This window comes from Eleutherodactylus coqui, chromosome 12 (genome assembly GCF_035609145.1).
Source record: "Eleutherodactylus coqui strain aEleCoq1 chromosome 12, aEleCoq1.hap1, whole genome shotgun sequence".
Classification (NCBI taxonomy): Eukaryota; Metazoa; Chordata; class Amphibia; order Anura; family Eleutherodactylidae; genus Eleutherodactylus; species Eleutherodactylus coqui.
Window position 1 is genome coordinate 123,722,704 of NC_089848.1, and position 25,837 is coordinate 123,748,540.

The following is a 25,837-nucleotide window of genomic DNA, read 5'->3' on the forward strand; positions in this document are numbered from 1 at the left end:
GGATACAGTGAAGTCACAGACAAGGGAAACGTCTCTGACACCAGTTCAGGTGCAATCTGATTCTTACTAAAGCACTGTGGCCCACGTGACCACAAACAATAGGTAACCCGACAAAACTCACACACACTCAGCCAGATGGCTGGGGCCCTTGTGCTGTACAGCGCTGTACTCCCCAAAGGGCGCTACTATAATAGACTATGCTTTTACCTAACGGGCAGGCCTAAATAAACCGGCCCCTTGTTACCTATTAATACCGCTACTAAGGAACAAAGGAAAGGGAGAGTGATCTGAGTACCGGCGGTGCAGCACAACAGCTTACAAGCTTACACACACTAACTCTATCCCCCCAGATCCAATACAATATGGGACATGTATAAAGAACAGCGGCTATATAGCCAGGTGAATGTTCTCCAGAAGGTTCTTATTGACGGCTGGATGTGGCCTGTCAGCCACTATGCCGATCCCACTGAAGTGTGGCCTGACACGGTCCATAACCCTATCTAATCTAACTACAGGCCAAAACGCAGGCCCAAGTAACTTGGCGCCAAAATATCATGTGTTGCGTGCACGTAGACCAGTCTGCTGTATGATCAGCCAAAAAGTCTAGACGGATGAGGGGCTCCTCCAGAAAAGTGTGCGGTACCGCAGAGAGCCGTTACTCACTTCCTCAGCGGCATCCAGTATTGTACACACAATAGCCAGTCAACATCCCCGGAAGCAAGTCTTCTTCCATCCAGCGGGCATCTGGTCAAAATCTGAATCCGCTGCAGCTCCGGTCCCTTCAGGATACGACCTCCTTCCCTCTTCCGCAGCTCCACTCAGATGGCTCCCTCGACCAGCTGTCCCATCACAGTGTACGCACGCTTTTTATTTTTTCTCTTCCCGTGCGCAAGCTGTCACCAGGCAACGGGTGCTCCAATCACAGGCTACCATGGTCCTGTCACCTCACAGCTTGACCAAAATCTTTTCTGTAAAACAGCGACCTCTTGTGGACAAATAATAAAGCACACAGTAGTGGACTATTAACAGTAACAAGAACAATGTACACATATTGGAGGCTGTCTCACACTCTCACATGCCACCCCACTAGAGTTTGACGCTCCCGGCAACCTTCCCCAAACAAACTCGTCCTGCGCATAGCGCAGTGGAGGTACGCCAGCCTTGGACCTAGTCGTCCTACGCAGAGTCGTAGAGTTGTGGGAGTTGGGCACAGTCACTGAAGGATGCACTACTGATTGTGTAGCTCCCTCCCTGGGTGTCAGATTTGTCTGAACTGGAACCTCCTCCGGGATAGGGACTGAGATGACCCTGCTTTCCTCTTCTAAGGGTGGTTCCCTAGTACACATGGCGGGGGTAGACACCTCCTTCTCAGCTGTGGCCTCTTCAAAGTTACAACATCTTAACATATTATGGTGCAAACTCCGCGAGGGTCCCCCAGTTCCTACTGGCTCTACTTCATAAACTGGTATGTCAGGAACTACCCTTCGCTTCACCATATACAGAACCGCCTACCATCGCCCATCCAACTTTCCAGATGGCCTCTTGGCCCTGACTAACACTCGGTCACCCGGAGTGAACTCATCTCTCTGCACTGGTCTTGAATTTGGATGCACCACTTGCCTCAGGCGTTCTCCCACAACCCTGTGCACTGCTCTCAACTGACGGCGGTGTTCTTGTACCCATGGGGTAGCATTCCTCGGGGGTGGCCCCATCGGGTCGGGCATGTGGAGATCCTCAATCTCCTGGCCTGCTCTCCCGAACATCAGCATATGTGGAGAGTAACCCGTGGTGTTGTGTACCCTGTTGTTATAAGCCCACATCAGCTTGGGCAAATACTCTGGCCATCGAGCCTTTTGGCTATCCTCCAAAGTTCGCAGCATCTGGATCAAGGGGCGGTTGAACTGTTCGCACACCTCATTCCCTTGGGGGTGGTATGGGGTCATGCGGGAACGTTCAATCCCATAGAGCTGATACAACTCGCCCATCAGAGTACCCTGGAAACAAGCCCCTTGATCGGAATGAATTCTCTGTGGACACCCAAACACTTGTATAAAATGTTTACAAAATGCTTTTGAGGCCGATTCCACCGTTTGATCTCTGGTGGGCATGGCCACCGCATATTTAGTGAAATGGTCTGTCATGACTAAACAGTAGGAATGTCCTGAGGTAGAGCACCCAATCTGCACATAGTCAATCATCAAAATCTCTAGGGGGGCAGATGTACTGATAGTTTGTATCGGAGCCCGTTCCTCGGGACACTTACTCAGTCCAAAGGGCCGACACTTGAGACAGGCCTCAGTCACCATGTCTCCCAAGTCAGGGCAATACACCAATCGCTGGAGCCATTTGTATGTCTTATCGCTCCTGAAATGGGCACCCCTGTCATGGGCCTCCTGGGCTGCTGCCGGCCCCAGCAACATGGGAATGACAATCTGTTGTCAGTACTGCAACGCTGACTGTAGGTATGTGGTCCTGCACAGGACCCCCTGGACAACACTCAATTTATCCCACTGTCTTAGCAGCCTTTGACCCTCTGGAGTTAAGCTGGCGCGCTCTTCAGGCCGAGGCCATATTTTGCTCCGGACCCACTGCTTCACTTTCTTTTGGTCCGGGCAGCTGTTTTGGACTCTCTCCCAATCTGCTAACGTCTTTCCCAACACCATCGGTATTCCCGAAGCCACCCCATTTGAATGTGTTATGTTCTGGAAAGTGGGCGCCCTGCCAAGATCCGGGATTTCGATGTCCTCTAGCTCCTCATCACCACTCTGGGTCGGCAATCTTACGGGAACTCGGGAAAGCGCATCCGCGTTGCCATTTTCTCTCTCCGACCGGAACCGGATACGATATTGGTACTTGGAGAGGCGAGCCATCCATCTCTGTTCAAGAACCCCTAGCTTGGCATTCTCCAAGTGTGCTAACGGGTTATTGTCCGTCATCACAGTCAATTCGGCACCCGTCAGGTACTCCGCAAACCTTTCGGTCATGGCCCACACCAGTGCCAAAAGTTCCAACTTAAAAGAGCTATAGTTGTCAGGATTGTGCTCCGACTCGCTTAAAGACCGGCTGCCATAAGCAATCACTCTTTCATGTCCATCTTGAATTTGAGACAGCACGGCCCCCAGACCATGCAGGCTTCCGTCAGTGTACAACAAGAACGGGGTGTCAAACCGTGCATAAGCCAGGGGTGCACTGGTTAGAACCTTCTTTATCACCTCGAAAGCCTCTTGTTGCCGTGACCCCCACTCAATGGGGCGATTCTTGGTTCCTCCGGCAATGTATCAGGCACCCAGTCTTCTATGCCGTCCACTGCTGAAACTCTGAATCCTCTGGCTGCTGCTCCTCCTTCCTCACAGCCTATACTGCTGCTACAAAATATGCATATGCTTCTGCTACATAAATGTTACAGGGGTCTGCTGATACTGCTGCTACAGAAATGTTACAGGGGTCTGCGTATACTGCTGCTAGAGAAATGTTACTGGGGTCTGCCTATACTTCCACTACAGAAATGGTACTGGGGTCTGCCTATACTTCAGCTACAAAAATGTTACAGGGGTCTGCCTATACTGCTGCTACAGAAATGTTCCTGGGGTCTGTTTATACCTTTGCTACAGGAATGTTACAGCGGTCTGTCTATACTATGGGTGCATTAAGTCTTCCCATCGTGGTGTTTTACTTATGTGGCACAAATAATACAGTGACTGACTAGGCCAGAATTGCTGGCCGAGGCCCAGTTGCTTGGCGGGGCGAAACTCTCCTATGGTTGGGCACTCCGATTTCTTCCTGTGTAATACCATCTTTGTGCACTTACAGCATAGGCTAGGCCAAGGAAATCAAAGACTGCCCCTTCAAGTGTTGAGCTATCTATGTTGCGACACATGGATTTCCCGTTGCTATGTAACTCAGGGCACCTTGGGTCACAAAGATGGAGGCTTGGAACCGAGCCTGACCCTGGGTCCGCTAACGTGCTTCCCACACAGACTATTGCGGTTCCTGGTCATGGTGTCTTGGGCTTGTAATGATTCTCCTTCTCCTCCTGCTTGGGGTCAGGGGATCAGCACTGGGCATCATGTATTTTTTCCCGTGTCACCACAGTTATCTGAGACACTGGTTTGGGCCAAAGAAGAGGAGCGTTACTGCATTGATGAGACCTTCACAGCTGTACTAGCATCGGAGTCTGCTCTATGCCCACGATTGCTGAGGGTGTGTGCAGAGGCCTATGTACTCAGCACAGTGAAAGTCTGGCATGTTTGGGCACTATCATTTCTTCATAGACTTCAAGACTTCCCATAGTGGTGATTTACCTGTCCGGCACAAAGTCACTGACTGACTTGGGTAGGGTGCATAGTGCAGATGGCTTTCCCCTTGCGGTGTCGATAGAGCTATCCGACACCTAGACAGAATGAATACTGTGTGAGCACATGGACTTCCCATTGCTATGTCAGTCGTGGCGCCTTGGGTCTTACAAGGTGTTTGCTGGGAACGAGCCTGGGTAAGGGTCCGCTCACATCCTTCCCACACAGGCTACAGCGGGTCCTGGTCATGGTTTCTTGGCCTTGCAAGGCCACCTCCTCCTCCTGCTTGGGGTCAGGGGATCAGCAATGCGCATCATGAATTTTCTCTCGTGTTACCACAGTTATCTGAGAAACTTGTTTGGGCCAAAGGAGAGGAGCGTAACTGCATTAATGTTACAGGTGTCTGCCTATACTTCAGCTGCAGAAATGTTACAGGGGTCTGCCTCTACTGCTGCTACACAAATGTTACAGGGGTCTGCCTATACTGCTGTTACACAAATGTTACTGGGGTCTGCCTATACTGTTACTACACAAATGTTGCTGGGGTCTGCCTATACTGTTACCACTGAAATGTTACTGGGGTCTCCCTAGACTTCTGCAACATAACTGTTACTAGAGTCAGCTTATACCTTTGCTACAGGAATATTACAGGGGTCTGTGCATACTATGGGTGCACTAAGTCTTCCCATTGCGGTGTTCTACCTATCTGGCCCCCAAAAAAACACTGACTGACTAGGGCATGGAGTGTGGGCCGAAGCCAACATATATTTTCTCTCACGTTACCACAGCTATCCGGGGTACTGCATTGGGACAAACAAGAGGAGCGATACAGCGCTAATGAGACGTTCACAACTACGGTAGCATCGGAGTCCGCTCTATGGCCGCGAGTGCTGAGGGTTTGTGCACAGGCCTGTGTCCTGGGCGCAGTGAAAGTCTGCCATGTTTGGGCACTCTGATTTCTTTATGTGTACTGTCTTTAAGTTCCTTGGGCCCACCCATGCTGTGGGTGCACACAGACTTCCCATAGAGGTGTTTTACCTGTCTGTCCTCAAAAGACTGACAGACTCGGGTAGGGTGCAGAGAGCAGATGGCTTACCCCTTGCATTGTCGATGAGGTATCCGACACCCAAACAGAATAAGTAGTGTGTGGACACATAGATTCCCCATTGCTATGTCACTCGCAGCACCTTGGGCTACACAAGGTGTTTGCTGCGACTGAGCCTGGCCAAGGGCCCACTCACAACCTTTCAGCACAGGTTACAGCGGGTCCTGGTCATGGTTTCTTGGCCTTGTGAGGCCACCTCCTCCTCCTGCTTGGGGTCAGGGAGTCAGCATTGCCATCATGTATTTTCTGTCGTGTTACCACAGTTATCTGAGAAACTTGTTTGGGCCACAGGAGAGGAGCATAGCTGCATTAGTGAGACCTTCACAGGTGTACTAGCATCGAAGTCTGCTTCCTGCCTATGATTACTGAAGCTGTTGGGCGAGGCCTATGTCCCGGGGGAACTGCGACGGCACCAGGTTTGGCCTGTGGAGCTTTTTCCTAGCTAATCTAGTCTTTGGAGCGGTGAAAGAAAACATAACGGATTTACTAAGACCTTCACAGGTTTACTAGCATCGAAGTCCGCTTCCTGCCTACGATTGCTGAAGCTGTTGGCTGAGGCCTATGTCCCGGGGGAACTGCAACGGCGCCAGGTTGGGTCTGTGGAACTTTTTCCTGGCTAATGCAGTCTTTGGAGCGGTGAAAAAAAACGTAACGAATTTACAGAGACTTTCACAGGTGTACTAGCATCGAAGTCCGCTTCCTGCCTATGATTGCTGAAGCTGTTGGCCGAGGCCTATGGCCTGGGGGAACTGCAACGGCGCCAGGTTGGGCCTGTGGAACTTTTTCCTAGCTAATGCAGTCTTTGGAGCAGTGAAAGAAAACGTAAGTGATTTAATGAGACCTTCACAGGTGTACTAGCATTGAAGTCCGCTTCATGCCTATGATTGCTGAAGCTGTGGCCCGAGGCCTATGTCGTTGGCGCAGTGTAAGTCTGCCATGTTTGGCCACTGATTTCTTTATTGTTCATGTCTTGGGTTGCATTGGACCCACCTATGCTGTTGGTGCACACAGACTTCCCATCGCGGTGTTTGACCTGTCTGGCACAAAGACACTGACTGACTTGGGTAGGGGGCAGAGTGCAGATGACTTTCCTCTTGCGGTGTCGATTGAGCTATCTGACACCTAGACAGAATGAATACTGTGTGGGCACATGGATTCCCCATAGCTATGTAACTCATGCCCACGTTTGCAGCTCCTGACGGAGGTTGGCACTTTATTGGAATGAAGATCAAATGTCAATTTCTCATTGATTCTCAACTGCATTGTAGGCTATCGCCCCGTCCCTTTTAAAGAGGGTCGCTACCTGGCCCTGCGAACCCTCTACAGTGTGTGCCTCCGGTTCCTCCTCATCGCAGATGCACTTATAAATAGACATGAGGGTGGTGTGGCAATGAAGTGAGCGTATGGCATGAGGGCAGCTGAAGGAAGGCTGCGCAGGGACACTTTTGTGTGCAGGGTCGTGCACGGGGGGGGGGGGGGGGGGGGTTGGGCAGCACATAACCTAAGAGAAGAGGCAGCGGTGTGTCCCACAGGCAGTGATTGTGCTTGGTTAGAAGTAGTGTGGTGCTTAGCTAAGGTGTGCCTTGCGAATGAGGGTTTGTCCGAAGTAAAAATTGTTAGGGGCGGGGGCCCACTCTTGCCGCCATTGTGGCTTAACAGTGGGACCTGTGAACCTGAGATGCAGCCCAGCATGTTGCCCCTCGCCTGCCCTATCCGTTTCTGTGTCGTTTCCATCACTTTCTTGGGTTTTCCAGATTTTCACAAATGAAAACCTTAGCGGAGCATGGGTCATATACAGGAATGCTCGAGTCGCCCATTGACTTCAATGGTGTTTGTTACTCGAAACAAACTCTCGAGCATCGCAAAAATTTCGACTCGAGCAAGAAGCACCGGAGCATTTTGGTGCTCGCTCATCTCTAGTCTGTTGCCCCGGAGTCAGGGCCCAGAGATCCACCCCCATCAGGGCCATAATCACTCGACCATTCCACTCTGACGTCGGGGCCACTTTTTGCTTGACCTCTACTGCAAAGGTCCAGGCTGACCTTCTATCTGGCTGTAGCGTGAAGCCTCTCCACGAAGGATGTCCCCCTCAGACACATAAACTTCGGCCAACAGGGTATTTCCAGGAACAGTCAACTCACTCTCCGAAACATTGATGCAGCGTACCGGCACACATCCATCCTTAACAGTGGCAAGAGCCCGAGCTACCAGGGAATGGGCTGACCTTTCCCCTTGGGGGGCAGGCTCGATTGAAACCTCCAGCCCATTCAGCTTCCTCCCAGCTCCTACCGGCAGCACCAGGATTTGTTCCCGTCGTGGAGGGATCTTCATCGGGGCCCTCAGTGGTACCTTCACGCGCCCAATAGCCTTATCGGACATGGTGCTCTTTTGCAGACTGCAGCTCCTCACCATATGCTGCAAAACCTTCTGAGTCGGCCGATGTGAGGTGGCCCGCTGCCAGTATTCAGGCCCTTCCTTGGCATAAAGATGTTGGTCTAGGTCTCTCAGCACGTTCATTCCCAGCGTTACATCTAACCTTTTCCTCAAGGGGTGATCCTCCAGTACGACCCCCTTCCTGCCAATATCCTGCCCAAACAGGCAGCCTCGCATCCAGACTATGCCTCGTACATCCATCTCCCCGTTATTTGCAGCCGTCAATCTGATGACACTCCCATCTTCCGGCTCTATCATGTGGCCGAAGTGTCTCTCAAAGAACTCCAGAGGCATTAGGGTGCACTCCGACCCAGTATCAACTAGGCAGCGTACTTTCTTGCCTTCCATCTCCGCTTCTATAACAGGGCTGTTAGCATACAGATCGCGATCATCGCGTACAGGACTTAGACCTTGATGAACCGCCACAGGATGCCCTGTTATTGCGGCGGTCGGGAGTTTAACGGTGGCTCGGGCTCTACCTGCATCGGGCACTCTCTGGCGATATGGCCAAACTGTCAGCAGTACCAGCAGAGGGGTCACCACGATCTCCGAACACTAGAACGACCTCTGTTGGTGGGCCCACGCACCTGGCTTATCCTTGATGGAGCCAGGTGGGGTGGTGGGACCATTTTTGGAGCCTGAGGTGACCCAGCTTTCATCTGTGACACTTCTACTCAGAGTTCTCTCAACTCTGTCCACAGGGCCTGGACTATATCCTTCAGGGACTCTGAGTCTTCCGGACCCGATCAACCTCTGGTAACTCCGGTGCTACTTACTGCTTTCACAGCCACAGGCATGGGCTCCTCTTCCCTCTCTACTGCAGGCAGGTAAACCTGGGAGAACATCAGTTCAGGTGTCGCCCAGGCTATCTCTTGCATCTTGTCCTGCAATAACTTATTGGATAACCCTATTATGAACTGGTCATGTAATAGCCAGTCCACCCCCCGGAAGGCTCCCATAGCCTCTGGGTCCAGTTGCTGCACTTCATTCAATGTCTCTTGCAGGGTGTTAGAATATTGCATCAAAGTCTCGTCCTCCCGTTGTGACCGATTGAAGAACTGGCTTTGCAATTGTGCTACCTTGGTGCGTGCCCCTTGAGCTCCTTCCAGCAGGGACAATATTTTATCTAAGGTGTCCCTCTCTGACTCAGGCCACACCATTACAGTCCGTCTTACGTCACCCTCCAAGGCCCCCAATGCTATTTCTGCACGCACCTCAGTAGTCAGGTTGCATATTTTAACCACGCTCCACACCCTTTCGGCCCAGTCCTGCAACGTCATGTTTTTCTCGTTGAATTTGGGGCGTGGCTGCATTAATGCCCCAACTGACAAGTGTCCTATCTGGGCTAAAGTGACAGGTGCAGGCTGTAATGGCAGTGCTGGGGCACCCTTAGCTAAACTCTGGGTCGGCGACTCTGGATTAATTTCCGCCGCGTTCCCGTCCATAACGGTCGCTGTATCCTGCCGACTACGCCAAGTTGTAAGCCGTGTACCGGGGTGGGCACCCCAGGATACAGCGAAGTCACAGACAAGGAAAACGTCTCTGACACCAGTTCAGGTGCAAACCAAATTATACTAAAGCACTGTGGCCCACGTGACCACAAACAATAGGTAACCCAACAAAACTCACATACACTCAGCCAGATGGCTGAGGCCCTTGTGCTGTACAGCGCTGTACTCCCCAAAGGGCGCTACTATAATAGACTATGCTTTTACCTAACGGGCAGGCCTAAATAAACCAGCCCATTGTTACCTATTAATACCGCTACTAAGGAACAAAGGAAAGGGAAAGTGATCTGAGTACCAGCGGTGCAGCACAACAGCTTACAAGCTTACACACACTGACTCTATCCCCCCAGACCCAATACAATATGGAACATGTATAAAGAACAGCGGCTATATAGCCAGGTGAATGTTATCCAGAAGGTTCTTACTGACGGCTGGATGTAACCTGCTAGCCACTATGCCGATCCCACTGAAGTGTGGCCTGACATGGTCCATAACCCTACCCAATCTAACTACAGGCCAAACGCAGGCCCAAGTAACTTGGCGCCAAAATATCGTGTCTTGCGTGCATGTAGACCAGTCTGCTGTATGATCAGCCAAAAAGTCTAGACGGATGAGGGGCTCCTCCAGAAAAGTGTGCGGTACCGCAGAGAGCCGTTACTCACTTCCTCAGCGGAATCCAGTATTGTACACACAATAGCCAGTCTCGCTCCGGTTGTTCAGCAACATCCCCGGCAGCAAGTCTTCTCCCATCCAGCGGGCATCTGGTCAAAATTTGAATCCGCTGCAACTTCGGTCCCTTCAGGATACAACCTCCTTCCCTCTTCCGCAGCTCCACTCAGATGGCTCCGTCGACCAGCTGTCCCATCACAGTGTACGCACGCTTTTTATTTTTTCTCTTCCCGTGCGCACACTGTCACCAGGCAATGGGTGCTCCAATCACAGGCTACCATGGTCCTGTAACCTCACAGCTTGACCAAAATCTTTCCTGTAGAACAGCGACCTCTTGTGGACAAATAATAAAACACACAGTAGTGGACTATTAACAGTAATAAATACAATGTACACATATTGGAGGCTGTCTCACACTCTCACAAGAGAGGCAAGTTTCTGGGGTCCCCAGCTTCATATCACAATTTATGGGTCCACGTGGTAGACCTTTATTACAAACAGAGCAGTGTGAGCAGGTCCTGTCGTGGATAGCAGTAAATGCATCCAGCAAAGTATCGACCACCCAGTCTTCTATGCCGTCCACTGCTGCAACTTTGAATCCTCTCGCTGCTGCTCCTCCTTCCTCCCAGCCTCCTCACTCCATGAAAATGACACATTCTGATGAGCAGATAGACTCCCAGGAACTTTTCTTGGGCCCCTGCCGTGATTGGGAAAAAATGGTTCCTCTCTCACCTGATGAGTTTGTCGAGACCAATGCCCAACCTTTGAAAAGTTCCTGGGGTCCGGGGGATGAGGCCGGGGACTTCCGGCAACTGTCTCAAGAGCTTTCAGTGGGTGAGGAGGTATATGATGATGAGACACAGTTGTCTATCTGTGAGGTAGCAGTAAGGGCAGTAAGTCCGAGGGAGGAGCGCACAGAGGATTCAGAGGAAGAGCCGCTGGACGATGAGGTGACTGACCCCACCTGGTTCGCTAAGCCAACTGAGGAGAGGTCTTCAGAGGAGAAGGCAAGTGCAGCAGGATAAGTTGGAAGAGGCAGTGGGGTGGCAAGGGGTAGAGGCAGGGCCAGAGCGAAGACTCTGGGGTCCCCAGCTTCATATCACAATTTATGGGTCCACGTGGTAGACCTTTATTACAAACAGAGCAGTGTGAGCGGGTCCTGTCGTGGATAGCAGTAAATGCATCCAGCAAAGTATCGACCACCCAGTCTTCTATGCCGTCCACTGCTGCAACTTTGAATCCTCTCGCTGCTGCTCCTCCTTCCTCCCAGCCTCCTCACTCCATGAAAATGACACATTCTGATGAGCAGATAGACTCCCAGGAACTTTTCTCGGGCCCCTGCCTTGATTGGGAAAAAATGGTTCCTCTTTCACCTGATGAGTTTGTCGTGACCGATGCCCAACCTTTGAAAAGTTCCTGGGGTCCGGGGGATGAGGCCGGGGACTTCCGGCAACTGTCTCAAGAGCTTTCAGTGGGTGAGGAGTTATATGATGATGAGACACAGTTGTCTATTTGTGAGGTAGCAGTAAGGGCAGTAAGTCCGAGGGAGGAGCGCACAGAGGATTCAGAGGAAGAGCCGCTGGACGATGACTTGACTGACCCCACCTGGTTCGCTAAGCCAACTGAGGAGAGGTCTTCAGAGGAAAAGGCAAGTGCAGCAGCAGGATAGGTTGGAAGAGGCAGTGGGGTGGCAAGGGGTAGAGGCAGGGCCAGAGTGAAGACTCCCCTAACTGTTTCCCAAAGCACCCCCTCGCGCCAAGCCACCCTGCAGAGGCCTAGGTCTTCAAAGGTTGGATGTTTTTCAGTGAGAGCACGGACGACCGATGAACAGTGGGGTGCAACCTGTGTCGCGCCAAGATCAGCCGGGGAGCCACCAGTACCAGCCTCACCACCACCAGCATGCTCAGGCATATGATGGCCAAGCACCCCACAAGGTGGGACTAAAGGCCGTTCATCGCCTCTGGGTTGCACCACTGCCTCTCCCCCTGTGCCCCAACCTGCCACTCAGATTCAACCCCCCTCTCAGGACACAGGCACGAGCGCCTCCTGGCCTGCACCCACACCCTCACCTCTGCTGTCCTCGGCCCCATGCAGCAATGTCTCTCAGCGCAGCATTCAGCTGTAGCTAGCGCAAGTGTTTGAGCGCAAGTGCAAATACGCCGCCACACACGCACACGCTCAAGCATTAAACGTGCAGCACATTGCCAAATTGATCAGCCTGGAGATGCTGCCGTACAGGCTTGTGGAAATGGATGCTTTCAAAAACATGATGGCTGTGGCTACTCCCACACTACTCGGTCCCCAGTCGCCACTATTTTCCCGGTGTGCCGTCCCAGCCCTACACCAGCACGTCTCCCGCAACATCAATCGTGCCCTCACCAACGCGGTTACTGGGAAGGTCCACTTAACCACAGACACGTGGACAAGTACTGGCGGGCAGGGCCACTATATCTCCCTGACGGCATATTGGGTGAATTTGGTGGAGGCTGGGATCGAGTCAGAGCCTGGGACCGCACACATCCTACCCACATCCAAAATTGCGGGTCCTTCCTCGGTTCTAGTGTCTGCGGTGGTCTATGCCACCTCCTCTAAACCCTCCCCCTCCGCCTCCGCAACCTCTACCTCTCAATTAAGAAATGTGAGCAGCACGTCGCCAGCAGTCGGTGTGGCGTGGCGAGGCAGCACAGCGGTGGGCAAGCGTCAGCAGGCCATGCTGAAACTACACAGCCTAGGTGACAAGAGGCACATGGCCCCTGAGCTGTTGCAGGATCTGACTGAGCAGACCGACCTCTGGCTTTCGCCGCTGAGCCTGCAACCGGGCATGGTCGTGTGTGACAACGGCCGTAACCTGGTGGCGGCTCTGCAGCTTGGCAGCCTCACACACGTGCCATGCCTGACCCAAGTCTTCAATCTGGTGGTTCAGCAGTTTCTGAAAAACTACCCACACTTGTCAGACCTCCTCGGCAAGGTGCGCCGCGTCTGCGCACATTTCTGCAAGTCCACAATGGACGCTGCAGCCCTGAGGACCCTGCAACATCGGTTTAATCTGCCAGAGCACCAGCTGCTGTGCGACGTGCCCACACAGTGGAATTCTACGCTACGCATGTTGGCCAGGCTGTATGAGCAGCATAGAGCAATAGTGGAATACCAACTTCAACATGGGTGGCGTAGTGGGAATCAGCCTCCCTAATTCTTTACCGAGGAGTGGGCCTGGATGGCAGACATCTGCCAGGTCCTCAGAAACTTTGAGGAGTCTACCCAGATGGTGAGCGGCGATGCTGCAATCATTAGCGTCACCATTCCTCTGCTAAGCCTGCTGAGAAGTTCGCTGCAAGGCATAAAGGCTGACGCTTTGCGGTCGGAACAGGAGACGGAGAAGAGAGTATGTCGCTTGATAGTCAGAGCACCCTCATGTCTACATCTCAGCGCGTTTTGGAGGAGGAGGATGAGGAGGAGGAGGGGGAGGAGCAGGAGGAGGAGGGGGAAGAGACAGCTGGGCCCACTGCAGAGGGTACCCATGCTGCTTGCCTTCCATCTGTTCAGCGTGTATGGCCTGTCGACGAAGAGGATCCGGAAAGTGATCTTCCTAGTGAGGACAGCGCTGTGTTGCGTACTGGTACCCTGGCACACATGGCTGACTTCATGTTAGGCAGCCTTTCTCGTGACCCTCACGTTAGACGCATTCTGGCCACTACGGATTACTGGGTATACACCCTTCTCGACCCACAGTGTAAGGAGAACCTTTCCACTCTCATTCCCGAAGAGGAAAGGGGTTCGAGAGTGATGCAATACCACAGGGCGCTGGTGGACAAACTGATGGTAAACTTCCCATCTGACAGCGCTAGCGGCAGAAGGCGCAGTCCCAAGGACCAAGTAGCAGGGAGGCGCAGAGATCAGGCAGCATGTTCAGCGCAGGCAGGGGAACACTCTCCAAGGCTTTTGCCAGCTTTATGGCTCCCCAGCAAGACTGCATCACCACTCCCCAGTCAAGGCTGAGTCGGCGGGAGCACTGCAAAAAGATGGTGAGGGAGTACGTAGCCTCAGAGAGTGTGTTTAGTGCAGCTGGGGGAATCATCACGGACAAGCGTACCCACCTGTCAACTGCCAGTGCCGACATGCTTACACTTAAAAGATGAACAAAGCCTGTATTTCCCCAGACTTCTCTTCACCGGCGGAGAGCAGCGGAACCTAAAGATTCTTTTTTCCGCTGCAACCGCAGATAAAAGCACTCTTCTCAATCACCGGTAAAACAGGGCATTTAGCTTTGTCAATCTGTCACTGACATTAGTCCTCCTCCTGCTACTCCTCCTCCAGAAACAACATGTCATCGCGCTGAACTGCCAATTTTTCTGTGGCCCAAAAGGGTCATCTACATCTACCAATGTTTTTACAATTTTTCTAAGTTTCAAAAGTATTGAGACTGTAACATGAACCAATTTTTCCAAAAGGGCTGCCTCCAGGCTCTGTTACAAATTAAGCAACAGTGAGCTGTATCTTTAAAAAAATGTTTATGGGTTTCACCTGCCCTCTCGGTTGATAAATTTTTCAGAGGTACACTTGTACTCATGGTACACTAATTTTTGGGGCCCACGCCTACACTGTTATACAACTAATTATTCCGGCCTTCGCCTACGCTCATGGTATCCCAATGTTTCAGACTTTGGCCTATACTATTACTACAGAAATTTTACTGGGGTCTGCCTGCCTATACTTCTGCTACAAGACAGTTACAGGGGTCTACCTATACTGCTGCAACTTACATGTTACAGGGGTCTGCCTATACTGCTGCCACGTAAATCTTACAGGGGTCTTCCTATACTGCTGCCACAAGGATGTTACTGGGGTCTGCCTATACTGCTGCCCCGTTAATTTTACAGGGGTCTGCCTATACTTCTGCTACAGAAATGTTGCTGGGATCTGTCTATAGTGTTACTACAGAAAAGTTACAGGGGTCTGCGTATACTTATGCTACAAAAATGTTACTGGGGTCTGCCTATACTGCTGCCACATAAATTTTATAGGGGTCTGCCTATACTTCTACTACAGAAATGGTGCTGGGGTCTGCGTATACTGCTGCCACATTAATGTTATAGCGGTCTGCCTATACTTCTGCTACAGAAATGTCACTGGGATCTGTCTATAGTGTTATTACAGAAAAGTTACAGGGGTCTGCGTATACTTCTGCCACATAAATGTTACTGCGGTCTGCCTATACGTCTGCCACATAAATGATACAGGGGTCTGCCTATACTGCTGCTACAAAAATGTTACTGGGGTCTGTCTATACTTAAACAACAGAAATGGTGGTGGGGTCTGCCTATACTGCTGCTACAGAAATGATACTGGGGTCTGCCGATACTGCTGCTACATAACTGTTACTGGGTTCTACCTATACGTCTGCCACGTAAATGTTAAAGGGGTCTGCCTATACTGCTGCCACTCAAATATTACAGGAGTTTGCCTATACTTCTGCTACAAGAATGTTACTGGGGTCTGCCTATACTGCTGCTACAAAAATGTTACTGGGGTCTGTCTATACTTCAACAACAGAAAGGGTGGTGGGGTTTGCCTATACTGCTGCTACAGAAATGATACTGGGGTCTGCCGATACTGCTGCTACATAACTGTTACTCGGGTCTGCCTATACTGCTGCCACTTAAATGTTACAGGAATCTGCCTATACTTCTGCTACAAGAATGTTACTGGGGTCTGCCTATACTTCTGGCACGTAAATGTTAAAGAGGGTCTGCTTATACTGCTGCTACAAAAATGTTACTAGCGTCTGCCTATACTTCTACTACAGGCATGTTACAGGGGTCTGCCTATGCTTCTGCTACATAAATGTTACAGGGGTCTGCTTATACTGCTGCTACAAAAATGTTACATGGGTCTGCCTATACTGCTGCTACATAAATGTTACTGGGGTCTGCCTATACTGTTACTACAGAAATGTTACTTGGCTCTGTCTATACTGTTACAACAGAAATGTTACTGGGGTCTGTCTATACTGTTACTACTGAAATGGGACAAATACTGGGCTCTGCCTGTACTGCTGCTACTGAAATGTTACAGGGGTCTGCATATACTGCTGCTACTGAAATGTTACAGGGGTCTGCCAATACTGCTGCTACATAAATGTTATAGGGGTCTGCCTATACTTCTGCTAATGAAATTTTACTGGGGTCTGTCTATACTGTTACTACAGAAATGTTAATGGGGTCTCCCTAGACCTCTGCAACATAACTGTTACTGGGGTCAGCTTATACCTTTGCTACAGGAATAATACAGGGGTCTGTGTATACTATGGGTGCACTAAGTCTTCCCATCACGGTGTTCTACCAATCTGGCCATAAAAAAAAAACCCAGACTGACTAGGGCATGGATTGTGGGCCGAGGCCAACATGTATTTTCTCTCACGTTACCACAGCTATCCGGGGCACTGCAATGGGATTTCTTTATGTACCGTCTGTGTGTTCCTGCTAGCCACCCATGCTGTGGGTGCACACAGACTTGCCATAACGGAGTTGTACCTGCCTGGCACTTTAAAAAAAAAAACAGAATGTCTAGGGCATGGACTGTGGGCCGCAGCCTATATGTATTTCCTCTCACGTAACCTCAGCTATCCAGGGCAGTGCAATGGGATTTCTTTATGTACCGTCTGTGTGTTCCTGCTAGCCACCCATGCTGTGGGTGCACATAGACTTGCCCTAGTGGAGTTGTACCTGCCTGGCACTTTAAAAAAAAAAACACAGAATGTCTAGGGCATGGACTGTGGGCCTCAGCCAACATGTATTTCCTCTCACGTAACCTTAGCTATCCAGGGCACTGCAATGGGATTTCTTTATGTACCGTCTGTGTGTTCCTGCTAGCCACCCAGACTTCCCATTGATGTGTTTTACCTGTCTGTCCCCAAAACACTGACAGATTTTGGTAGGGTGCATAGTACAGATGGTTTACCCCTTGCGTTGTCGATGAGGTATCCAACACCTAAACAGAATGAGTAGTATGTGGACACATGGAGTCCCAATTGCTATGTCACTTGCAGCACCTTGGGCCACACAAGGTGTTTGCTGGGAAAGAAGCTGACCCTGGGCCCGCTCACATACTTCCCACACCGAGTATTGCTGCATTGTGGAGATGTGTAGAAGTGCTGGGCTGGCAGCAGAGTCCCCTTTATGCCCACATTTGCAACTCCTGACAGAGGTGGCAAAGGATTGGAATGAAGATGGAATGTCAATCTATTATCAATTCTCAACAGCATTGTGAGCTATCGCCCCCCCCCCCCTTTCGAAGAGGGTCGCTGCCTGGCCCTGCCAACCCTCTGCAGTGTGTGCCTCCGATTCCTCCTCATGGCAGACGCACTTATAAATAGACATGAGGGTGGTGTGGCTATGCAGCCAGCGTGTGGCATGAGGGCAGCTGAAGGTTGCGCAGGGACACTTTTGTGTGCGCTGTGGACGCAGGGTCGTGCGGGGGGGTTGGGCAGCATGTAACCCAGGAGAAGAGGCAGCGGTGTGTCCCGCAGGCAGTGATTGTGCTTGGTTGGAGGTAGTGTGGTGTTTTGCTAAGGTTTGCCTTGCTAAAGAGGGTTTGTCCGAAGTACAAATTGTTGGGGGGGGGGGCACACTTGCCGCTATTGTGGCTTAATAGTGAGACCTGGGAACATGAGATGCAGCCCTGCATGTTGCCCCTCGCCTGCCCTATCCGTTTCTGTGTCGTTTCCATCACTTTCGTAGGTTTTCCAGATTTTCACAAATGAAAACCTTAGCGAGCATGGGTGATATACAAAAATGCTCGAGCCGCCCATTGACTTCAATGGGGTTCGTTACTCGAAACGAACTCTTGAGCATCACGGAAAGCTCAACTCGAGCAACAAGCACCTGAGCATTTTGGTGCTCGCTCATCTCTAGTTCTGAGCACTCCCAGAGTTGGAATGGGGTGCCTAGGGCCCACCGGTAAAATTCATTCTGTGTGCCCACTGTATAGCTGTATGCAAATATTACCAAAACCCTGTTTGTGGATTTCCGACTACTGCATTCTACATACACTTCAATGGAAAGGTGGCTGTGTTTGCATGCGACCCTGTCTCCATTGAAGTATACAAAGATTGTTGTGAGAGAGTATTAGTCAACTCCCATTCACACAATAGGTGTGGATTTCGGGGTTGTCATTTATGAAATATCCTGTACAGGGTGGTACCACACATAATGGATACAACAGGACCAAAAACTATGTCCAGTCTCCCAATGTGCCTAGATATCACCTCAGGTAGGCAATGTGTCTACATATATAAACTACCCAGTTTATTACATGGACATATAGGCGGGTTGAGATGCTGTGCATGGCCTATGTGTATGTACTGTAGTATAGCTCTTGTATTGTGCCATGCACTGCTCATGTGGGGAGCTGGGGGATCCTTCCTGGTTCAGGGACCACCGGAGGCATTCACCTGTTCTCTGTTGACCAGTCCAAGCCTGACCACTCCTTGCAGTCCACCATAACAATGTACACATGTAACATGCAGATTTGCTTTGGATTGATCAGGGATTTCAATCTGTAACACCGTAAAAGGTGAAAATCTGTAGTAGAAGTTGATATGCTGTGGATTTTAAAATTTTCCATGCATAAAAGGTCTGCAGGATGTGGAGAGGTGTGGCACTGTGTCTGGGCAAAACGAGTCTTGGATAACGTCCTTAAAGTAATCCCTCTTACTCTCCTGGTACTCTTTCATTTTGACTTGCTTAAAGCCGTTATCCAGGGATAGAACATTTGTTTTCTACAACCTGCTCCGCCTGCAGTACTGATATAAGGGGGCTTTAATCCCATTCACTTTGATAGTAAACTTTTCTGCAATGTGTGAACACACCCTAAAAGAAGATGTACTTCCTATCGCAGCACCTGTTCTGCTGGTGCTCGGTTCCTGCTGCCTTCACTTCCGGGTGCACAAAGCCAGCAGTGATGCCATCGATATGGGAGCCATGTGACCACTGCCACCAATTTCCAGCTCACGTCAGCCAATGTTAGCTGCAGCAGTCACATATCCTACTGTTAGGACATCATCACTCCACAGCCAGAAGTGAAGACCAACAGGGTTCAGGCTCCAGTAGAACAAGAGTGACGAGGAAGGTAAGTATATCTTCTTCTATGTTTGTACTTCCCAGCTGAATAGGTTTTGGAGAAAAAAATATCCCCAGCTGATTCCCTTAAGACTCAGCAAACTAGAAGCGTCTTCTGACAAGCGCTAGCCACATTAGCTGGATGTTCTAAGATGAAAATGAACAGTAGGGGGCGCTATTAGAAGTAGACAAAAGCAATATCTAAACACAGGAACATTGTTTAAGATTATTCCAATGAAAACCTGTTGCGCTTTGTGTGATCTAAGAGAGTAAATATTTAATCATGGGACAACCCTCTAAAACAGTGGGTCTCAACCTTGTTGGAGGTCGTAAACATCGCACGTTTCATACATGCATTCACCAAACCCTTCGTAATTGGAAAAATAAAATATGATTTTTTTTAATTCAAAACAGGTATATATTTTATTAGAGCACAAAATGAAATGTGCATCAGATGTACACAATGAACTCAATGAATATTCACTGCGTAGTGGAGAGCATCACAAATCATACAAGTGGGGTGAACAGAACGTACACACAGAGTCTTCACCTCTGCTGAGCCCCTGAGACTGACTGACTCACCCCTGAGACTGACTCACCGAACCCCTGAGACTGACTCACCGAACCCCTGGGGTTCGATCAAACCCAGGTTAAGAACCACTGCTCTAATATTATCATCCAGAACCCAAATATATTTGGGTCAGTCCCTAGTGAATAGCATGGGTTGGACAAACTATAAAGTGAGACACGTAGGCTGAAGACATACAAAGTCCTTAATTAGAGATGAGCGAGCACCAAAATGCTCGGGTGCTCGTTACTCGGGACGAAATTATCGCGATGCTCGAGGGTTCGTTTCGAGTAACGAACCCCATTGAAGTCAATGGGCGACCCGAGCATTTTTGTATTTCGCCGATGCTCGCTAAGGTTTTCATGTGTGAAAATCTGGGCAATTCAAGAAACTGATGGGAACGACACAGCAACGGATAGGGCAGGCGAGGGGCTACATGTTGGGCTGCATCTCAAGTTCACAGGTCCCACTATTAAGCCACAATAGCGGCAAGAGTGCCCCCCCCCCCCTCCCAACAACTTTTACTTCTGAAAAGCCCTCATTAGCAATGCATACCTTAGCTAAGCACCACACTACCTCCAACAAAGCACAATCACTGCCTGCATTACACTCCGCTGCCACTTCTCCTGGGTTACATGATGCCCAACCCCCCCGCACGACCCAGTGTCCACAGCGCACACAACAAAGTGTCCCTGCGCAGCCTTCAGCTGCCCTCATGCCACACCACCCTCATGTCTATTTATAAGTGCGTCTGCCATGACGAGGAACCGCAGGCACACACTGCAGAGGGTTGGCACGGCTAGGCAGCGACCCTCTTTAAAAGGGGCGGGGCGATAGCCCACAATGCTGTACAGAAGCAATGAGAAATATAATCCTGTGCCACCGCCATCAGGAGCTGCACACGTGGGCATAGCAATGGGGAACCTATGTGCCACACACTATTCATTCTGTCAAGGTGTCTGCATGCCCCAGTCAGACCGCGGTTTTTAATTCATAGACACAGGCAGGTACAACTCCCTATTGTGAAGTCCCTGTGGACCGACAGCATGGGTGGCTGCCTAGAAACCGACCGGCGGTACATAAAAATATCCCATTGCATTGCCCAACACAGCTAAGGTAGTAATGTCGTGCTTAATGCAGGTGGGCTTCGGACCACACTGCATGCCCCAGTCAGACTGGGGTTCTTTACAAGTGGACACATGTAGGTTAAACTCCGTGTGCACCTACAGCATGGGTGGCTCCCTGGAACCCACCGGCGGTACATAAAAATATCCCATTGCATTGCCCAACACAGCTGAGGTAGTAATGTCGTGCTTAATGCAGGTGGGCTTCGGCCCACACTGCATGCCCAAGTCATACTGGTAATATGTACCTTAACAGTAACCGCGTTGGTGGTAATGTGGTGGTGACTGCGGACCTAGTAGCGCGGTTTTATTTTGTTGGTTTTCGGAATGTGGCCAGGATTAAGTGGGCTGTGGCGGGGGATGTTTTTGAGGCACTACGTGTCCTCTCCACGTGTCCGTGGTTATATGCACCTTAACAGTAACAGCGTTGGTGGGAAATGGCCTCGCCACCATCATGTCTTTGGGAAGCCTCTGTTTCCACACCCCAGAGACATACCATTAGAAGCGGTATAGGCAGAGCCCATAATTAGTAACATTTCAGCCGTAGCATTAGGACTGGCCCCACTAACATATCACTAGCAGCATTATAGGGAGAGCACAGTATTCGTTCCATTTCAGTAATAGTAGCACTCAAGACAGGCCCCAGTGACAATTCCGAAGCAGCAGTATAGTGGGAGCGCAGTCTTCGTTCCATTTCAGTAGCTGCAGTATAGACAAGGCCCAAGTTACATTTATGTAGCTAAAGTGTAGGCCAACCCCACACACCTTTCTGTACCATGAGTGCAGGCGAAGAACATAGAAATTGCTATGATTACACTGTAGGTGAGTGCCCAAAAAAATTGGTGTACCAACAGTACTAATGTACCTCAGTAAAAATTGGCCATGCCCAGCCAAGATGGCAGGTGAAACCCATTAATCGCTTTGGTTAATGTGGCTTAAGTGGTAACTAGGCCTGGAGGCAGCCCAGTTTAACGAAAAATTGGTTCAAGTTAAAGTTCCAACGCTTTTAAGAGCATTGAAACGTATTAAAATTTTTTAGAAAAATTATATGAGTGAGCCTTGTGGCCCTAAGAAAAATTGCCCGTTCAGCGTGATTACGTGAGGTTTCAGGAGGAGGAGCAGGAGGAGGAGGAGGAATATTATACACAGATTGATGCAGCAGAAATGTCCCCGTTTTGGATGGTGAGAGAGAACGATGCTTCCATCCGCGGGTGCAGCCTACGTATTGCTTACGTATCGCTGCTGTCCGCTGGTGGAGAAGAGAAGTCTGGGGAAATCCAGGCTTTGTTCATCTTGATGAGTGTTAGCCTGTCGGCACTGTCGGTTGACAGGCGGGTACGCTTATCTGTGATGATTCCCCCAGCCGCACTAAACACTCTCTCCAACAAGACGCTAGCCGCAGGACAAGCAAGCACCTCCAGGGCATACAGCGCTAGTTCAGGCCACGTGTCCAGCTTCGACACCCAGTAGTTGTAGGTGGCAGAGGCGTCACGGAGGACGGTCGTGCGATCGGCTACGTACTCCCTCACCATCCTTTTACAGTGCTCCCGCCGACTCAGCCTTGACTGGGGAGCGGTGACACAGTCTTGCTGGGAAGCCATAAAGCTGTCTAGGCCCTTAAAGACTGTTGCACTGCCTGTGCTGTACATGCTGCTCGATCTCCGCACCTCCCCTGCTACCTGTCCCTCGGAACTGCGCCTTCTGCCACTAGCGCTGTCGGGTGGGAATTTTACCATCAGTTTGTCCGCAAGGGTCCTATGGTATAGCAACACTCTCGAACCCCTTTCCTCTTCGGGAATGAGAGTGGGAAGGTTCTCCTTATAGCGTGGGTCGAGCAGTGTGTACACCCAGTAATCCGTAGTGGCCAGAATGCGTGTAACGCGAGGGTCACGAGAAAGGCATCCTAACATGAAGTCAGCCATGTGTGCCAGGGTACCTGTACGCAACACATGGCTGTCCGCACTAGGAAGATCACTTTCAGGATCCTCCTCCTCCTCCTCCTCCTCCTCAGGCCATACACGCTGAAATGATGACAGGCAAGCAGCATGGGTACCGTCAGCAGTGGGCCAAGCTGTCTCTTCCCCCTCCTCCTCATCCTCCTCATGCTCCTCCTCCTCCTCCTCAACGCGCTGAGATATAGACAGGAGGGTGCTCTGACTATCCAGCGACATACTGTCTTCCCCCGGCTCTGTTTCCGAGCGCAAAGCGGCTGCCTTTATGGTTTGCAGGGAACTTCTCAAGATGCATAGCAGAGGAATGGTGACGCTAATGATTGCAGCATCGCCGCTCACCACCTGGGTAGACTGCTCAAAGTTTCGAAGGACCTGGCAGATGTCTGCCAACCAGGCCCACTCTTCTGAAAATAATTGAGGAGGCTGACTCCCACTGCGCCGCCCATGTTGGAGTTGGTATTCCACTATAGCTCTACGCTGCTCATAGAGCCTGGCCAACATGTGGAGCGTAGAGTTCCACCGTGTGGGCACGTCGCACAGCAGTCGGTGCACTGGCAGATTAAACCGATGTTGCAGTGTCCGCAGGGTGGCAGCGTCCGTGTGGGACTTGCGGAAATGTGCGCAGAGCCAGCGCACCTTTACGAGCAGGTCTGACAAGCGTGGGTAGCTTTTCAGAAAGCGCTGAACCATTAAATTAAAGACGTGGGCCAGGCATGGCACGTGCGTGAGGCTGCCGAGCTGCAGAGCCGCCACCAGGTTACGGCCGTTGTCACACACGACCATGCCCGGTTGGAGGCTCAGCGGCGCAAGCCAGCAGTCGGTCTGCTCTGTCAGACCCTGCAGCAGTTCGCGGGCTGTGTGCCTCTTATCTCCTAAGCTGAGTAGTTTCAGCACGGCCTGCTGACGCTTGCCCACCGCTGTGCTGCCACGACGCGCGACACCGACTGCTGGCGACGTGCTGCTGCTGACACATCTTGATTGCGAGACAGAGGTTGCGTAGGAGGAGGAGGGTGGTTTAGTGGAGGAAGCATACACCGCCGCAGATACCACCACCGAGCTGGGGCCCGCAATTCTGGGGGTGGGTAGGACGTGAGCGGTCCCAGGCTCTGACTCTGTCCCAGCCTCCACTAAATTCACCCAATGTGCCGTCATGGAGATGTAGTGGCCCTGCCCGCCTGTGCTCGTCCACGTGTCCGTTGTTAAGTGGACCTTGGCAGTAACCGCGTTGGTGAGGGCGCGTACAATGTTGCGGGAGACGTGGTCATGCAGGGCTGGGACGGCACATCGGGAAAAGTAGTGGCGACTGGGAACTGAGTAGCGCGGGGCCGCCGCCGCCATCATACTTTTGAAGGACTCCGTTTCCACAACCCTATACGGCAGCATCTCAAGGCTGATAAATTTGGCTATGTGGACTGTTAACGCTTGAGCGTGCGGGTGTGTGGCGGCGTACTTGCGCTTGCGCTCAAACACTTGCACTAGCGACGGCTGGACGGTGCGGTGCGAGACATTGCTGGATTGGGCCGAGGACAGCGGAGATGAGGGTGTGGGTGCAGGCCAGGAGACGGTAGTGCCTGTGTTCTCAGAGGGGGGTTGGATCTCAGTGGCAGGTTGGGGCACAGGGGGAGAGGCAGCGGTGCAAACTGGAGGCGGTGAACGGCCTTCGTCCCAACTTGTGGGGTGCTTGGCCATCATATGTCTGCGCATGGTGGTGGTGGTGAGGCTGTTGGTGGTGGCTCCCCGGCTGATCTTGGCGCGACAAAGGTTGCACACCACTGTTCATCGGTCGTCAGGCGTCTCTGTGAAAAACTGCCAGACCTGAGAGCACCTTGGCCTCTGCAGGGTGGCATGGCGCGAGGGTGCGCTTTGGGAAACAGTTGGTGGATTATTCGGTCTGGCCCTGCCTCTACCCCTGGCCACCGCACTGCCTCTTGCAACCTGCCCTGCTGCTGCCCTTGCCTCCCCCTCTGAAGACCTGTCCTGAGTAGGCGTTGCAAACCAGGTGGGGTCAGTCACCTCATCGTCCTGCTGCTCTTCCTCCAAATCCTCTGTGCGCTCCTCCCTCGGACTTACTGCCCTTACTACTACCTCACCGATAGACAACTGTGTCTCATCGTCATCGTCCTCCTCACCCACTGAAAGGTCTTGAGACAGTTGCCGGAAGTTCCCAGACTCATCCCCCGGACCCCGGGAACTTTCCAATGGTTGGGCATCAGTGACGATAAACTCCTCTGGTGGGAGAGGAACCACTGCTGCCCAATCTGAGCAGGGGCCCGAGAACAGTTCCTGGGAGTCTTCCCGCTCCTGAGCATGTGTCATTTTCGTGGAGTGAGGAGGCTGGGAGGAAGGAGGAGCAGCAGACAGAGGATTCGGATTTGCAGCAGTGGACGGCGCAGAACTGTGGGTGGACGATAGGTTGCTCGAAGCATTTTCTGCCATCCAGGACAGGACCTGCTCACACTGCTCATTTTCTAATAACGGTCTCCCGCGTGGACCCATTAATTGGGCGATGAATGTGGGGACGCCAGAAATGTGCCTCTCTCCTAATCGCACAGCAGTTTGCTGCGATACACCTGGATCAGGAGTTCGACGTGTGCCCACACCCTCACTTGGCCCTCCGCGTCCTCGGCCGCGTCCACGTCCTCTAGGCCTACCCCTACCCCTCAGCATGCTGTATTACCAGTGATTTGATTTCACAGGCAGGAAATAAATTGGCGCAAGCCTGCAGGCCAAATATACTTTTTTCCCTTTTTTGTAAAAGGAATGGCCCACTGCGTCTATTCACTGAATAATAAGTTTAATAACTGTGTTGTGCCCCTGCAAATGTGTCACAGAACTTTAGTGTTGCAGAGTTATTAACTACAGCTGAGCAAGGAATTTCACAGGCAGGAAAGAAAGTGGCGCAAGCCTGCTGTAAAAGGTAGCTGGTTGCGTCTGATTTTTTTACGTTCTCCACCCACCACACACGTACACAGAACGCTGAGGACTGACAGAGGCAGGGCACATAGAATTTTTCCCTTTTTTTAAAAAGAAAAGGCCCACTGGCTATATTCAATCAGATAAGAAATCAGTT

The 25,837-nt window shown here is 51.2% G+C and overlaps 1 protein-coding gene across 1 annotated transcript in view; it reads left to right on the plus strand.

The window, feature by feature from the left end:
* The window catches only part of LOC136586785 (macrophage mannose receptor 1-like), a 359,197-nt gene that overhangs the window by 18,447 nt on the left and 314,913 nt on the right, over nucleotides 1-25,837 (plus strand). The window lies entirely within an intron of this gene.